This window comes from Otolemur garnettii, unplaced genomic scaffold (assembly GCF_000181295.1).
Source record: "Otolemur garnettii isolate 467f Iridium unplaced genomic scaffold, OtoGar3 scaffold00001, whole genome shotgun sequence".
Taxonomy (NCBI): domain Eukaryota; kingdom Metazoa; phylum Chordata; class Mammalia; order Primates; family Galagidae; genus Otolemur; species Otolemur garnettii.
In genome coordinates, this window is record NW_003852396.1 from 64,663,203 (window position 1) to 64,682,502 (window position 19,300).

Below are 19,300 nucleotides of genomic sequence, written 5' to 3' on the forward strand. Positions count from 1 at the left end.
AAAGACTACTGTGAAATTTAGACTGATGGTCCTGAAATAAAGGGGATGGTAGTCGATTGTGTGGTGTACATTATTTAAGCACTGATTTTTAAATGTAAAGAATCTTAGGTGTCTCTGAAGAGACATACCATGTTCTTCTTGCCATGAGTCCTCTTTACTGAGGGTTCATTATTAAAGCTAAACTTTTGCTTTATGCTTTTAACTATCCTTGACCACAACATTTACCTGTTATTTTTTCAGTTTGTATTTATTTGTTCTTATTAAAAGAGATAGCTTTTGAAATCTAACTGCAGACATTGCCAGACTTCTTACAAAAATCTCAGTTCACAAAATCAAAATGCCTTTCAACTTTAACATTTGACTATGCACTATTGTAATAGAATAACAACACTGGCAGACTACATATAGTCCAGTAAAGTGTGTCAACACTTGGTTTTTAGGGATTGAGAAGAAATGGCGATTTTAACATCGCAGCTGTCAATCTAATGATATTGCAAACTGTCCTGCTTATTCATCCAGTAATGTTCAAATTTCCAGATATGTGTTAAGTTTTAATCAATAAAGCACAGGAAGATAATATAGTTATGAATGTAGGTTATTTGACATTAATCCAACAAGAAAATCTACAGCTGTTCTACGTATCATCCCGAGAGAAGTTCAAGAGGTTTGTAAAGGAGCCAGCCCGGAAGCCAATCAAAGACACGGATACTGCTTCTGGAAACACATCAGAAAGATCTCCATCTGGGGCCCGTGGTATGCCAAGTTTTTCTCATAAGTGGTCACAGCAGTTAGGTTCTTTGCTCCAGATGAGAGAGGAAGGCACCAAAGGGAACGATTCTCCACCCTGCAATCAACAAGAAAATGCTGTGCCAAGTGAAATTGTAATTATATATACAGTGATGTGTTAATGAGCTTTGAAAATGTCTGGTTGAATAAGAGAAAAGTGTCTGGATCTGACTAAAACAACTTTGCTTGTGAAAATGCAATACACATTATTAAGTACAACTCTGTGTGCCAGAGTGCATTTACCTGTATGTGCAGATTTGGGGTGAAATTTTCTTACTTAGATGTCATTGTGCTTGCAGAGGCCTTTTATGAAAGTGTTTCCATTTAAATTAAGATACAGCTCCAGAATATTAACATCTTCTTGTAATGATCTGAGGAAAGCAGTCTGATGTTCAGCAATTTTTAGATTACAATGTCAAGTACAAGAATAACTACCTCTGAAAAGTAAATTATCTGGGAAATATTTTCCTTTTAGTATGGATCTAGTTACAAACTCTAATGGTAAGGACCTCCTGGGCCTCCTCCCTGCAGACCACCCAGGTCTCATAACTAGAGTCCCTCAACTTCTTTCTTTAAGTTAAAACGATCCAAGTGTTGGAACTTAAAAAAATCTACTGAGAAGCACTTAAAAGAAAATCTGAATTTATTAACAGTATAATTTATATCACTTTGTTAGGAGTTTGTTGGTCCACTGGTTTCCAGTGTCAAGAATGAGTTCTGGCACTGATTTGAGCCAGCGACAGAGTCACCACAAACACAAAGTAATCACACACACATTTATTGCAAAGCAAAGTACAGCTCAGAGGAAAAGACCATTCTCTGCAAGTGGAGAAAAACCCGTGAAGTTTGAGCACGTACTGTCTTGTATAGGCTCACTAATTTGTCCCACCTTTTCCCTCGCAGGATTAGTTGCCATTTCCCATTTTTGGGATGATTGACAGGTTGGAGTTAGATATACAACAGATTACATAACAGGTTGGGTTATAAGTAGTTTTATTCTCTAGAACGCTTCATGAAACTCTGATGATGCGATTTTTTTTTCTGCTTCAAATACACATCTTTTTTCTTCTTTCCTTCCTTCCTTCTCTCTCTCTTTGTTTTCTTTCTTTCTTTGAAAAGTAAAATTATTTCAGGATAATGTGAGGGTATAACCAGGTAAAAATATTTGATTTTATTAGGTAGAGTCCCTCTTGTGGTTATGTCCCACACACAAAAGGTGTGCCAAACCCCCAACCGTGTGCTCATTCAGTGAGAGCAATCAGACTTCCTCCTCTTCTCCTCACTCATTACCTTTCCCCCATCTTGAATTGAAATGAGTTTTTCTTCTATTTGGGCATGCATTATCATCTGTTGGCTTAATATCAGTATTGAGTACATTGGATAATTGAATAAAGTCTATAAAATCTCAATCAGAAATGATAAAGAAGAAATAACAACAGATGTCACAGAGGTACAAGAGATTATCTCTGCAAACTACAAGAAACTCTATGCTCAGAAATTTGACAAGGTGGAGGAAATGGATCAATACCTGGAATCACACCCTCTCCCTAAACTTAACCAAGAAGAAATAGATCTCTTGAAAAGACAAATTTCAAGCACTGAGATCAAATAAATAATAAAAAATGTCCCAACAAAAAAAGTTCTGATCCACTTGTTATTCCAATGAGATGTTAATGAGGTCCAGATTAGCCAGAAGTCAGGAGCTCCTGAGTATGTTACTACCTTGTCACAATTTAGTTTCTAGCTATAGTGAGTTCCTGCTATCTACCATTAGCCACTTGCCACTTGTTTTACCCTCCTTCAAACATAACAAAATAAGATTCTCCGTTGTTCTATGTTCCTACGTATTTACTTGAGACACTAGATCTATTGTTTATTTCTAGTGACTAAGTATTTTTCTCAGTTGCTTGCAACACTAAATTCATTACCTCTACCACTATCACATTTCTTTTCCTAGTATTCAAGTTGTTCCAAAAATATATTACTGAAAGTTAAATTCTGAATTGCAAAGATCCAGAATGAGTGTTTTTTAATGCATGGCCCAGGGCCAAAGTTTCAGATGTATCAGAATGATTTTATGTGTTGGTTAATAAGGAACACACTCCATTAATTAGATTATTAAATGGAAAAAATGTGAAAGTGACTTAATTTATTTTATTTATTTAATTCCAATAGATTTGGGCAGTAGGAATGGTTTTTTGTTACAAGAATAAATTGTATAGTGATGAAGTCAGGGCTTTTAATGTACTTGTCACCTGAATAATGTACACTATAGCAGATAGGTAAATTTTTGTCATTCACTCCCCTCCCACCTTCTCCTTTGAGAGTATCCATTGTCCATGATTCCTCTCTGTATTAGCATGCATGTCCATTGCTTACCTCCCACTGACATGTGAATACATGCAATATTTGTTTTTTATTCTTGAGATACTACACATAGGAAAATATCCTCCACTTCCATCCAAGTTGTTGCAAAAGACTATTATTTCATTTTTTGATGACTGAGTAGGAGTCCATGATTTATATATATACATCGCATTTTCCTTATCTACTTCTCAGTTGATGGGAACATAGGGTGACTCCATAGGTTTGTAATTATAAATTGTGTTGCAATAAACACACACACACACACACACACACACACATATATAGACATCTTTCCCTTTGAGTAGTTACCTAGTAGTGGGATTGCTGGATCAGATGTTAGGTCTACTTTTTGTTCTTTGAGGAATCTTTCATACTGTTTTCCATACAGGATTTTCTAATTTGCATTTCTATTAACAGTGCAGAGGTTTCATTTTTACTGTATCCATGCCTAAAAGACCTGATACTATAAAAATTCCAGGAGAAAACCTATAAAAATCATTAACCTAGGCAATGAATTTTTGATTAAAACCACAAAGCAAATATAACAAAAACATAAACAAATAAATGAAACTTAAATAAACTAATAGGTTTCTGCACAGTGAAAGAAATAATAAACAGAGTCAATTGACAACCTATAGAAGGGAAGAAAATATGTGTATTTGAAAACTCTGCATCTGACAAAAAGCCAATATCCAAAATCTACAAGGAACTAAAATAAATCAGCAAGAAAAAAAAGAGCCTATTAAAGAGTGATGAATAAACATGAACAGACATTTTACAAAATTAAATGAACAAATGATCAACAAACATATGAAAACATATTGAATATTATTAATCATTAGGGGAATGAAAATTTATATAGCAATGAGATACCACCTTCCCCCCAGAAGAATGGCCATTATCAAAGAGACAAAAGTGACATAAGTTTCAACGATTAAACAAATTAAGTTTACCTCAATTTATTCTCATATGTCACAATATACTTTTATGAGCAAGAAAAAACACAGTAAAATTGGTATGTGCTATGATCTTTAATTATAGAATGATTAGAACATGTCTATGATCCTATTTTGTCTTGAGAAAATAAAGTTACTGCAAATAAACACCAAAATTCTGTATTTGATGGTGAGGTTTCCTATGTTGCTATTTAAAATGTGATACACAAAACTGGTAGGATCAGAATTAGCATCACGTTAAAAACTTGTAACATATTAATAAACTCAGTTTTCCTCCTTGAGGCCATCTAAATAAGAATCTGCAATTCAATTTAACACACTTTCAGTTGCTTTATTATATATTATAGTTCAAGATATGCAAGTTCAACCAGTTCCTTGGGCTTCCATATTATTCCTGTAGATTTATGTAAATCTGGCTAGACTCTAGGTCTTGATACATATAGTGCATTCTAACCTGAATGTACAAAGAGAATTGCCATGAAAGAGCTGTAGCCAATTTCATGGGTAGAGATGACAGGAATATTTGGCTCTATATCAGGGATGAGGAACTTGTGGCTTTGTGATTTTAAGATCTTTTTGTTTGTTTTTAAGCTCTGAAAGAGGCAGTAAAAGCTTTATCCTTCTCTTTTGCACATCTTTTAATGAAAGGACTTGTTCTATAAAATACATATTCTGTCAAAGGCTGGACTTAAGGACCACAAGTTTCCTTAAGATTTCAGGTTCGCCACCCCTTATTATCTAGGACCCTCCTCCAGATCTCAAAGTATAGTGCCATGTATATTTTTAATGAACACAAAAATATTGAAAATGCTTTTCATAACTAATAGCCTTTGTTCAATTAAACAGAGTGAATTTTTCTGGATGGAACAACTCATGTCTTTCCTATGGGGAAAGAATCCAAGTTGAAGTTTAATTGCAGGTGGAGTAATCAAGGTAGAATTTAATTGAATTATATTGTCCCCAAATAAAGGAATTTTTAAAAAAGTTTTATTTCTTCATCTCTAATTTGTATAACCTTTATTTATTTTTCTTGCTTTATTGCATTATAAAGTGATTCTAGTAAAATATTTAATGGGAATGATGGGAGAGGACGTCCTTTGTTCTCAACTTAGGAAGAAATCATCCAGTCTCCCATAATTAGCTATGATATTAACTGTAGCCATTTTCTATATGTCATTTGTCAAGTTGAAGGATCTTTTTTTTCTCCGTTTCTCAAGAGTATTAAATTCACAAATGAGTGTCAGGGCCTGTAAAATACTTTGTGTGCATTGATTATATAATCATGATTTTTTTTTTTTTTGCTTTAGTATATTGATGTAATAAACTTGATTGTCTTATTGTCTGTTGTTAAATCAGCCCAAGAGGGATCCTACCAGGTTGTAGTATATGATTCCTTTTATTTGAACTCAGTTTGCATTGTGTAGTGATTTTGCCTATATATTCATAAGAGGTATTGGACCTTAGTTGTCCTCTCCTGTGATGTCTTTCTTTGTACATTGTATAATACTGGTCTCATGGAATGAATAGGCAGTATTCTCTTGCTTCCAGTTTCTGGGGGAGTTTATGAAGAATTTGTATCCTTTTATCCTTAAAGGTATAGTAAATTTCACTAGTAAAATCATCTGTACTTCTGTAACTGCTTCCCTTTTAAAATATTTATTAATGATTCGATTAATGTATTTCATAGATTTACCACTATGCAAGTTATTTATTTCTCCTGGTATAGTTTTAGGTAGTTTATATCTTTCAGAGAATTGGCCTATTTCATGTAATTCTCAAATTGTGGGTAAAGAGTTATTATTGGTATATTTTTTAACATCCACAAACTCAGAAGTGATGGTTTCTCCGTCATTTCTTAGATTGGTAATTTCTGTTGCCTGTTGCTTTTCCTTGCTTAACCAGGTGAGAGGCTGAACAATTTTATACATGTTTTCTAAAAATCTTTCTTGCCTGGCAGAACTACTGACAATAAATTTAATTAGTTTCTACTTGTCTTAGATAGTATTTATTTCTGCTTCACCTTTGAAGGATACTTTTGCTGGCTATAGAATTAATAATGGAGTTTAATTTAATGTATAAAAATACAATGAATTTGAACGATGTTTTTGTGGAAGGATTATATTTCATTGACTTTCACTTACTTGAATAAATAAATATTTCTGGATTGGAATTGTTAAGAACAAATTTTATTTAAATAAGTTTAAAATACTTAAGTGTCCAATACAAATGAAAACCCACCCAGTCTTTCCTTTCTGAATTTTGTTGTATTCAAGTACATTGGAAATGGAGAGAGTAGGATGACCAAGTAGAGACCTTGGTCACCAGATCATCCCAAATAGTTCCAGGTGAGAAAGTATAGCCCAGGTAAAATACTGGGGGAACAGTGCTGGAAACTATCATCCCTGAAGAACCCCCAGAAGAAATTTAGAACAGAGTAAGAAGGAGCACAATTTTGGCAGAGACGATCACTAAGGCTTTCAACTCCAGCAGAAAGGGTAAGCAGGAATCCTTACTTTCTTCCTTTCACAACTGTGGCCAGCCGCTAATTCCCAGTCTGTTGGTGAGCCCTTCTATTCTGTGCTGAGGAATCCAAGCACAGCGGCAATTGGCAAACCGAGAGTTTTTAGGAGTAAAATGCTGGGCTGCAGCCCCATGTGGGGTGACTCTCTCACCTTAGATGGGCTGAGTCAGGGTGGAAGCTGCTAATCTGAATGCTTTTGTTTCCCTGAAGGACAAAACTATTATCACTGCCAAGAGAGGAAGCTGTGAGCAGCTTGTGTATCTCACAGCTGCCTGCCTCTGGGAGAATCTCATCAAGAGGGGTTTCCCTTCTGTCACAGGCTCACAATACATCCCCCCCTCCACTCTGACCATTCTTCTGGAGTGGGAATTCACCCTGCCTCTCACTATCACATCCAGCACCTGAACCAGGGAAGCCTGAGGGCGAGTTTGCCAGCTCAGTTTAGGTCTATTACCCCCAGGATTCATGCATGCCCATCCAGGGGCCTGGGAAGTGGGAATTACCTAACCTAATCGACCACGGCTAGCACATGAACACTCTCCAGGGGTCTGAAATCCAACCCACCCAAATTGCCAGTGAGATTACAGTGGGTGGCTACTTGCACAGACCTAAAGCCAGTGCCCCTTCCCTCTCTACACCGAGCAGCAGAGTGCCCAGCTAAGAAGAACAGGTGAACCACAAAGCTAAAAGAGTCTCTAGATATGAAGAAGGCAGCATAAAAATTCTGGAAATATGAAAAAACAGGCCGTTTTGTCTGGGAATGTGATGCCTCCAGATTTTTTTTTTTTTAGCTGATGCTTTGGCTATTCGGTCTCTTATTTGGTTCTAAACAAAGCATAAAATTATTTCTTTATAGATCTGTCAAATATCACTTTGGCATTTTGATGGGGAGCGCATTGAATCTTTAAATCGCTTTGATTAGTATGGGCATTTTAATAATGTCCATTCCTTTTTATGGTTTGACAATATTTCACATGTGATTTTAACAAAGTTGTTTATCCATTCATTAATTGACTAAACTTTGAAATATTCCATCATTTTTTTTTCTTGTGAATTGTATTGTTATCTCCATTGTTATATGAGGGTTTTTTTTGTTTGTTTGTTTCGCTTTATTTGTTTTTGGAACATCTTTTATATTCTATTGTTTTTGAAACCTCTTTTATATTCTAGCATGTCTGTATCTATAGTGGGATTGCTGGTTATACAATTTTATGTTTAACTTGTCTAGGATAAGACCAATTTTTTTCCATACTAGCTGAACCATTTTAATTTCCTACTAGCTCTCTGGGTTATGGATGGGGTGTTATAATTTCTTCATATCCAAAAAAAATTGTGATATGATTTTATAATTTTAGCTATACTAGTCGGTATACAGTGGTATCTCCTTGTGGTTTTGATTTGCATTTTCCCAATGATTAATAATGCTGCACATCTTTCCATATACTTGTTTGTAATTTGTTTATCTTAATTAAGGACAGGTGTAGTCAATTCCAGTACCCATTTTTTTTTTCTCTTTTTTGAGACAGGAGCCTCACGCTGTCCCCCGTGGGTAGAGTGCCATGGCTTCACTGTTCACAGCAACCTCCAACTCCTGGGCTCAAGCGAGTCTCCTGCCTCAGCCTCCCAAGTAGCTGGGACCACAGGCGCCCGCCACAACGCCCGGCTATTTTTTGGTTGCAGCCGTCATTGTTGTTTGGCGGGCCCAGGCTGGATTCGAACCCACTACCTTGGATGTACGTGGCTGGCGCCTTAGCCACTTGAGCCACAGGCGCCTAGCCCCAGTACCCATTTTTAATTAGGTTATTTTTCATTTTGCTTTTGACCTATAAGATTTCTTTAAATATTAGTTATGACTGAGTCAGCTGATCTGGAGTTTCTACTCATGCTTTTTTTAAATGATGAAGTAAAAGCTATTTAAATGTACACTATGTAAGGTGAGTACTATGTAAGCTGGACACTACCTTTCTCCTGTGCTGTCACCATCCTTAAGGAACTTGCATTTACTGTGAGACATTTTTGTAAGTCACATTCTCTCTCCATTTTTTTTTAAATGAGAATAATAAGAGGAAGGCCTAGGTTTGAAGCCCTTGCTTTAAGAACTTTGTCTGTTCAGGTTTCTAGTAAAACTTACCTCAGAGTGTTATAATGTTAGTTAAATTAGATAATCTATATAAAATACTCTTAATGCCATACCTCATCCATTTTAAGTCATTTCAGTCATTATTTTTAAATGAATAAGGGCCTTGTTTTGTGCCCCCCTCATACTGTGAAGTCAGCATGTTAAAAATATCTAGACACAGTGGACATTTTATATGTGTGTAATGATTCACTTCTCTTACTTCTATTTGTACTAGAATATAAACATTATGATGGCAGGAAGTTTTTACTGTTTGGTGCACTGCTGTGTCCTCGGCACCTAAATCCAGTGCTAACAGATCAATGCACTTTCTAGGTTCTAGAAACACTATCATACACATGCGTGTTCTTAATTGTAATGCTCATGATAGCCCTACGAAGTCTAGCATTTCCATTATCATGTTATATAATAACACGCTTGCACAAACAAAGGGACCTGCTTAGTTACCATCCTCTCAGATTCACACATTCTGACACTCGGGTTGTCACAGGTTTCTACTCCAAAATAAATCCTGATACACAGTAGCTACTCATACTCGGCTAAACCTATGTAGAGCAAATAAGACATGTTATTAAGTAAGTTTTCGTTTTAGAAGGCCTGTATTTTTCCCTCTCAGATAACTGCTTTTAGTAGTTATATTACTACTGGTTAATTGAGTCGAGGTGTATTAATTCCTGGTGAGTAATTTTACACATCATGCTTGTATCGAAAGGAAACATGTATAGCTGTAGGCTAAAATGCAAATTTTGTACTAACCTAATATATTAGGCAAAGTTTTTAAAGGAAATGTGTGCATTGCTTGCTTCAAAATATGGTTCCTTGGCTGTTCTGTGACCCAAGTTCATTCTTCTCTCTGATTAGGATTACATCAGTAGACACTCTTAAGAATCGTTGACCAGGACATGTAGGATAAATTGGTGTGCTGGAGAAGTATTTCAGTGAAGTTCCATTTTAGATTGCTGATTTGTTTAGTAAAGCAAGCCCTGCTCTTTTAGGAAATCTGATAGCAAGGACACTGCGGGTGATGCCTTTTCCTCTTGTTGCCATCTTTTGTTTGTGAATTTAGAACAGTTACTCGGTGTCTATTAATCTTAGACTCTCTTCGTTTATAAAGAGGACAGGAGGGTTTCCTACCTGAGAAATTAATCATCGTAACTCACTTTTGAAAATATTGCACGTGCCTAATTGCAATAACCAGCAAAACATCATTAATCTGAAGCATATTTCATAAGCTCACAAATAGTTTCTCCTGGCCATTAGGTGTCATTGGTGCTCACTGATTAATGCAGTGAATAATCCTTCCTTATTAATAGGAACAAGAGAGAACAAATACCACATTGGCAAAGACGTCACACACTGTGTCAATACAGGACAAACACAGGTCAAATGGGCCACATCAGGAAAGAGCGGCAGATCAAATGTTAACACGGTATCATTAAACATTTGCTTCATTCATTCCTCAGGGGGAGGCCTCTTAGCCACTGAAGCACTTGCCAATGAATTAATTTTGAAGCAAACACATTATTTCCAAACGTGACCTTTGTTTTTGTTTTGAGAATTGCCTAATATAAAAGTGTAGAATGGTTTTGCAAATTATGTAATTATTCACCGATTTGTAAAATACTTAAAATACATACTTAACAAAAAAAATGTATGTCAGAGTATTCTTGCTGTTTAAAGAAAACATATGGTGGTGTTCTTGTTTATCGCATGTGCTTTCCATTACCAAAGTACATGAGGTCATTATAGAAAATAAAGAGAAAAAAATATTCCTGATATATTCCTGAAAAGCAATCTTTGTTGTAAAGGGTCAAAGAACTTTGTTTGTATTTTTATTCTAGTATTTTATGCTGACTTGTATTTTATTTTATTTAAGTGACAAAGTTGGGTATTTAGCTGGGTAGATTAATAAGTGAAGTGCTAAAGCCGTGGCTTAATTCCTTTTAAATGCTTAAAGGGAACAAAGAGAGACACAAATTTGAGATGAAATTGTTAAACAAAACAAAACGAACTTAAAGGCTTGGTGCCCGTAGCACAGTGGTTATGGCGCCAGCCACATACATGGAAGTTGGTGGGTTTGAACCCGGCCCAGGCCAGCTAAACAACAATGACAATGGCAACAAAAAATAGCTGGGTGCTTCTAGTCCCAGCTACTTGGGAGGCTGAGGCAAGAGCATCATGTCAAGCCGAAGAGTTGGAGGTTAATGTGAGCTGCGAAGCCACAGCACGCTACCCAGGGTGTTAGCTTGAGACTCTGCCTCAAAAAAAAGTTAGAAAACGTACAGAAGGGAACACTAAGGGAGTGACAGACCAACTGTTTGATTAGAAAATTAGTATGAGTGTGAACGACAGACCTCATCAGCCACCCCAGCAATAGCACTGCTAGTTTGGACTGAGGGGGTGGGGATGAAGGCAGACAAAATAAAGAAAAGCAATTGTATTTATTAGATTTTACAGAATCGGTCCATAAACTTATTAAGCTCCAAATAGACATTATTCTTCAAGACAAGGGAAGAATACTGGCTGAGTGAGGTGCCTCACACCTTAAATACCAGCACTTTGGGAGGCCAAGGTAGAAGGATCACTTGAGAGTAGGGGCTGGAGACCAGCTTGAGAAACATAGAGAAACCTCCATCTCTACAAAATACTTAAAAATTTAGACTCTTAGACTTGTATGATGGTGCAACCTATAGTCCTAGCTACTCAGAAGGCTGAGCCAAGGAGGTCACTGGAGACCAGGGGTTTAAAGGTACAGTGAGGTTTGATCGTACCACTGAACTTCAGCCTGTGCAACAGACTGAGCAAGCACCTGTCCAAAATAGCCACTGGGCAGGGCCCTTTAATGTTGGGACTCTGGGGGCAGGGCAGCTTTTGACCAGCAGAGTTGCTAGAGCAGGACCACCACACCAGGGGGCTTAGAAAATATGGCCTTTTACTCAGTTGGTCTGGGAGGCAGAGTTTTGAGTCTAAGTCTAGGAGGATTATTCTCCAGTCTTGAGAGTTTATGGCATCCTAGCACCCATCAGTTCTTTTTTCTTTTCTATTTCTCCTTTTCCTAATGAGAATGCCTCTCTTATGCTTGCCGCATAAGTGCTTTTGGTATTTGTTTGTTTTAATTACATAATTCATTGGTTTCATAGGATCATCATGAAAGAAAAATTTTTCCTTGAGGTGTCCTCCAGTCTCCAGTCCTGTCCATCTCTTGTTAACAGGATATGTTTATGAAACTTTGGACTTTAGAGTTGATGTTGGGATGAGTTAGGACGTTACAATGGGATGAACGTATTTTACATGTGAAAAGAACATAAATTTGGGAAGGCCAGGGACAGAATGCTATGAACAAAAGAGTTTGTGTCTTTACAAATTTATATGTTGACTTCTTAATCCCTAATGTGATGGTATTTGGAGCTCAGCATTTGGGAGGTTAACGAGATTTAGGTCATTAGCGTGGAGCCCGTCCTGATGGATTAGTATCCTTATAAAAAGAGACCAGAGAGTTGTAAGCTCTCATTTTTATTCTCTCTCTCTCCTTTGCAATACGAGAATACAAGAAAAAGATGCAAACCAAAAAGAGGATGGTCCCCAAACACTGAATCTTAGGATGTTTTGATCATGGGCTTCTCGACTTCCAAAACATTCACATATTTCTATATAAGAAATAATAAATGTTTGTGATTTAAAGCACCCAGCCTATGGCATTTCCTTCTAACAGCCCTAGCTACATGTAGGCTGCTACCACTCTGACAGGTCACAGTCCTTTTTTCGACTACAATATTATCCAGTTTTGGTGTCTTAGGGAGAAATCAAAGAGAGAAATAAAGTGATTTAGTCCTTCCATCTGTTAATAATCTAATAATTTCATAACAATTTTACTATATAATATGCAGTGAATCTATGATAAATGAATTTATAGGTAATAAATATAGGAATTAATGTCAAATAATGATAATTAGCATGGTCATTTACAATGCACAACTGTATCTGCCAACAGCCAACAAGAGACTGAGGCTTTAGCCTATAGGCATCTTGCAAACATCTTGCAAACCTGTCTTATAACGCCCATCAAGCCTTGAAATACCTACCGCTGTCACTGATGTCTTTACTACTTGAGCCGGAACCAGCCAGCTTTTTCACTTCTGGATTCTGAACTCCCACAGACTGTGAGCGACAATAAGTATCTGTTGTTTTATGCTGCTATGTTTTGGAGTGACTTACTGCATCACAATGGATAGCAAACAAATAATGAACAAACATATAAAAAGTTATATTGGGTAATATTCTAACAGATTCATAACAATTTTGAAATAATAAGTACATATAAGACACAGGGATTTATAGTAAATAATGAATATATAATAAATCTATTATGTAATTTATGGTAGTATTTAATATTAATTAATATATCATTTACAACATATAACAAATATTATCATAGATAATGATGAATTATCAGCTGCAATGTGTATCCGTATTTGTGCCAATTTGTGAAATATCATTGCTATTATCTTACAATTAAAATATTTTCATTGTGCATGATCTAGGTTAAAGCATAGATGACACATACCTTATCTTTCAAGAAAATAATTGCCAATACTCTATCCAGCAATCACCATCTTTCCACATGTGACTGAATTTGAGCACTTCTCTCTTATTAATGTCAATAATATTAATATTTCCATATACATATTCAATTATTTAAATAGATTATTAGTTATCTTTATTCACAAAAGTTGCAATAAAGGACTGTGTCACATTATCCTTAAGATCAAGATTATAAAACAGATTTTTAGAAATATCATTTGTGGAAGTAAAACTTACATGATCTTGGTACTTCTCAGAAAATACATAAATTATCTCCATTTGAGCATGATAAGACAAGACTCGCAGAGAAAATAATTATTTTTTTCAACTGAGAATATAGAGGAAGGCGTAGACGTGGAAGCATGGACCTTAAATTTTTATCTCACTACCAATGAATTTTTTAAATATAATTTAGAATGTTTTATCAAAAATTTAAGGCTCCCTGGTTACTCACATATTTATTTGGTTTGGAGATAATGAAGGTTATTTATCCTTCAGGAAAAAAATATCCACACGTTTTTATTTCATGACAGTGAAACTTCACATGATATACACATATACATTATGTAAATATACACACACAATATTTAAGTCGCTAACAATAGCAACTGAGAAAACCTCATTAGAAGTGAATTTGGCCCTTCAGCTCCTCACAGATATTAAATTATATTTCATGTTCCTCAACACTTATATTCAATTCTAGCAGCTCTCATTGCCTCTGATGACTGCGCATGTAAGGCGTGAACAATACGGTGCAAACCCTCATTGAAGATAAAATTTAATATTTGGGATTTTGTAATGGTTTAGGGAATGAAGAATGCTATTTAGAGTACCTTTTACATAGCACCAGTCAATGAACACAAAGGAAAATGATTAATTTTTAAGTTTTCCTTTGATGTCACATGGATACTAAGGTTCTTTTGAGATAATGTAAAAGCAAGTTTATAAGATGGGTATTCATTTTCATGCACTCTACATTTGTTGATCTTTACTGTGTTGGAAGTGGAGAAATATGTATCTGATAATAGATAATGAATCTCTTTCTACACACAGCATAGAAATTTAAGAATACAAAATGAACTTAGTAATATATACTCAGAAATAGAGGAAATTTTAAAGTAAAATTCTCATATCCTATCTTTTATTTTTAGTTTATAATCTAGAAATGGAAAGATAAACAAACTGTTAATGATCCTATTGGAGATTATCTATCTTATCTATCTATTTATCTTCTATCATTAACAGGGCCTTATCTCACTGGCTGTAATATTTAAGCACTCAAAAATATTTATTCAAACATAAAAGATACTTAGAAATATCTCTTTTCCTTACTCCACCAGAGGAACATTCCATAAAATAAAACATAATTCATTTAAGTCCTAATCTTTTCAAAAAGGTTAATTGTTTAGTGGTAGATGAAAAATGTGATTTATCAATTCAGAAGAATCTTGTAGTCACCTTAATTCCATTTATTGTAGATTTTAAAATTGTAAGAGTCTTTCACCCGACTTTATGTGAATTTGTTTTTAAGTATGTGTAGCCTGAGCCTATCTCTGTGTGAGTGTGTATGACGTGGAAATTTTCTTTTTATTAAGCATTTGTATTAATGTTTTAAAACTATAGAAAATCAGTATTAAAAAAATTGTGCTTTCTGGATTTGTTATCTTTCAAGAATAAACAGTTTTTTAAACTGTTTTTATTAATATACTTTTTTGTGTTTTAATGATGTTTCACGGGTCTCAAATCTATAGCATTTTGAAGAAGGGAGAAAATGGTAAGTACCAGAAATCTTAGTGAAAAAAAAGTGTTTCTCTTAATATTCAATTCTTGTATAGTGATGGCAAGTATCTGTTAAACTGTAACTATTTAACATCAGGGATTCTTTTTTTCTTTTTCTTTTCCTTAAATAACTTTTATTTCAAAATATTAAGTGGTATGAATGTTTTTGTAACATAAATGACTTGTATAACGCTGAAGTCAGTTTGGTGTCCCTGTTACCAGACTAGTGTGTGTACACTGAAGGTAAGCTGTTCTCCCTCACTCCCACCCCATCCACCCCTTTCTTAGTTGCAAAATCCATTGCAGCATTTGTGCCCATGCGTTCCCATTATTTATCCCACACTTATTAGCAAGGATGTATGGTGTTTCTTTTTCAAAGACTCTAGTTCCAAGTTGCTGCAAAAGACATTATTTTCATTACTTTTTATGGCTGAGTAGTCCTCCGTGTGTGTGTGTGTATCACATTTTCTTCATTCATTCATGATTCGATGGACACTTAGGTTGATTCCATATCTTTGCAACTGTGAATTATGCTGTGATAAACTTCTGATATTTTGGTGTTTTTTTTTTTTTTAAATATAATGACTTATTTTCCTTAGATCAGATACCCAGCAGTGAGATTTCTGTATTAAATGGTAGTTCTACATTTAATTCTTTGAGGAATCTTTATAATCTTTTTCATAGAGATTGTACTAATTTACAAACCCCTCAGTTTGGAAACCAGTGTATAAGCATTCCGTTTTCACCACATCCACACCACCCACATTAACATCTATTTTATAGATGTTATATGTATATAATGGGCACTCTGAAAGGAGTAAGGTGGTATCTCACTGTGATTTTAACTTGAAATTTTCTAATGTTTTCCTGGCTCTGTTATTTAATCGATCCTTAGAAACCCAACTTAAACAATTGGGAAAAACACATTAATCAGTTAAAGCGGTCTGTTCAATGAAATAACTGCGTACAAATAAAAGTAAATAAAATTAATGTATTAATCAAATCTAGGATGCCATGTTAAATATAAAAATTTTTATTGATAACTGAGAAAAAATCCTGCAAACAAAGCAATGCTAAGAAAACATTGATTTAATATTGAAAGATAACAGGTAAAGAAGAAGAATGTCATCTAATAATGACAAAGTATGTGGAAATATATATACATTAATACATATATTTGTGTGACTATATAAATGTATAAGAATGTATGTTAATATATTAACATAGCAATCAATGTAACAAACATAATGGAAGCTATTAATACATTAGATACCTATGGAATTTTCATATGGCCCCAAATTAGTAATAATATAGTTGAAAAAATTGAATTTAGTAATAAAAGTATTTCTAAACTCCAGTTTAATACTTTGATATTGCGGGAAAAGATACATGGTTCATATATTGCACCTTTGTGAAAATTATTATTTTTTTCTTACATGCTACAGATTCTTTAGAACACTACTAATGAAACTGATTTCACGGCTTAGATGAGAACACCCTTTGCCTTCTAGTCCTGTCTTTTCGTTAAACAAACAAACAAACATAAAAACACCTCAAAATTCACTTGGCAGACGCTGAAACACTTGGATTGTTAGAGAGGTTAATAAACTTAGTGGAACAAAGGCAGTTACCTACCTGGGAGGAAGATAGTCAAAACATGTGAGACTATTAACATGCGAAGGTTGCTCGGTGTGTATACTTAACTGAATGTGGGTGTGAGTACGTACATTGCTGTATGTGTAACACACATGACCTGTATATTCCTTTATATTTGCAAATTGATATATATATATTATTTCACTGTGCAATATATATTTTTCTTTCATATTGAAAGTTCAAATTATCATATGTGTTGTCAAAATGTTCTTGATATTGTTATACCAGATTCAACGCCCAAGGAGAGTAAATAAGTATGCACAATTTGCTTAAAGTTAGGTCTTAATGAGCCTCTCACAAGAATATTTCTTTTAAAGACATTTTAATAAATGAAGCCAATCAGGAGGAAGTTACATTTCAATTTAATCAGAAATTCTAGCTCACCATTAAATCACTTTGAAAGACTCTCATAACACTCATAACACTACATATTAGCTGTTGCAATAAAGGTTTTTATAAGTACTATAGAATCACAATGAAGGGACTGATTAACAGCCTGGGAAACAGCAAAGTCATCACAGAAAATGTAATACTCCAGCTGGGTACAGATGAGATCAAATACTTGGTCTTATCCAACATTTATCCCTTTGACAAAAATAATGTTTGAATTCTATCAGAATGATATAATGCATCTAAGAATGGGATAGGATTTTTCATTTGTGTTCACTCTTTCTCACTGGAAAAGTAACATCACAGACTTTTAACAAGTCCAGTAAAATCAATGCACATTGTGATTCCCATTTTAGATACACACTAAAGACTTAATTTCTTGAAAACCAAAAATGAACTGTGCATTTGTTTGCATATATATGTATACAACATTTCTTTTTAGCTGTATGACAAAGATATAATAAGAGAAAAAAACTGGAAAGAACAAATTCTGCAGCTGGCTTTTGAAAGTTATACAGTACATGTACCTCATTTTTACAGATGAAGAAACTTGGGCCCATGGAGTTTATATGTGTTAATACACATCTTAATAGGTCCAGCACAATTTTGGTGGAAATGGATAAGAGATGAACTTCTTCTTTTTTTTTTTTTTTTTTTTTCTATTGTTGTAGATTCATTGACAATACAAGAAACCAGGTTACACTGATTACATTTGTTAGGTAAAGTCCATCTTACAATTGTGTCTTGCCACACGCTGAGACCCCACCCGCTCCCTCCTTCCTTCTGTATGTTTTTCCTTTTCCCCATCTCCCTTCCTCCTTCTCTCTCTTTTTGCTCTCCCCTTCCCCCACCTCCCGCCCTGTACTAGGTCATTAATTATCCTCATATCAAAATTGAATGCATAGGATTCATGCTTTTCCATTCTCGTGATGCGTTGTGAAGAATAATGTGTTCCACTTCCATCCAGGTTAATACAAAGGATGCAAAGTCTCCTTTGCAATTACACCTTAAACATGAAGGTGTAATTTAAAAGAAAAGGTTTTCAGAAGAAATTCTAAGAGAACTTAATGACATTAAATTAGACTCAACAGGACATCACAAACTGTGGCCTCATGATTGTAAGACAGGACACTGTAAAAACTAAGGACTCATATGTATCATTTCACGGCACCACTAGATAGTCTTGCTTTTATTGTTGAGATGAACAAAATGCTATGGGGATATTGAGAAGGGCTCACAAATACTGCCTGGAATTATTGAGAGAGTCAGGAAAGTCATCAGAGAACAGTTGGCATTAGGATGGACATTAAGTGCAAATAATCAGAAGTTGGGAACTTAAAAAAAACACATTCCAGGAGGAGAGAATAACACGAGGAAAAAGCCCATAGAGTAGAAGTGAGTTCATATTTACAGAACACATTTAACTGGAAAGTCGCACTTCAATGGGGGAGGTCAAGGATGGTTTGTTCTCCATGTCTCTGACCTCCCCCTGCAATTGAGTTTCAACTGTTCTAATAGATTAGAATGACTATGATGCAAAAAACAGTGTGTGCTTGTCTTCCAAAATTTTTCCTGAAACTAATTATTCATGACATTCAGTGAATCATATTTTTTATGTATTAACAGAAATCTAGAGGTATTAAAATGAATTTTAAAAATATAGAGGAAAAACACTGGGTCAAACCATTTTTAGATAGTCAGTAAAATTTTAATAATGCCAGAAAGTTAGGTGATATAAAAATATTATAATTGTTAAAAATATGATAATCTCATAAGTGTATATAAGAAAATTCTTTAGATTTTGCTTTTTTACAAAAAGAGTAAAGGGGGAGAGCATGAAAGAGAGGGAAAGAGAGAAAGAGAGAGATGGTAATGATAAAAATTATGCTACAGATTTGATTGGTTAACAAACACATGGGCGGTTGCTGTGTTCTCTTCTTTTGTGTGTATTTGGAATTTTTATTTATGACATACTCAGTTCAATACCTATAATGAAAAAAATGAGGAAAAAAATATTTTACCAAGTGTTGAAAGCTTTCTATTGCTGCCTAAGTGATTATTATCCAGAGTATTTATGTTACAATTCATGACTTTATTATCTCTAAAATCTACTGAACCTGTTAGACT

General features: G+C 34.8%; 1 pseudogene; it reads left to right on the forward strand.

Moving 5' to 3' along the window:
• Positions 1-584: 584 nt before the first annotated feature.
• Positions 585-19,300, forward strand: part of LOC100960411 — a 129,585-nt pseudogene continuing 110,869 nt past the window's right edge.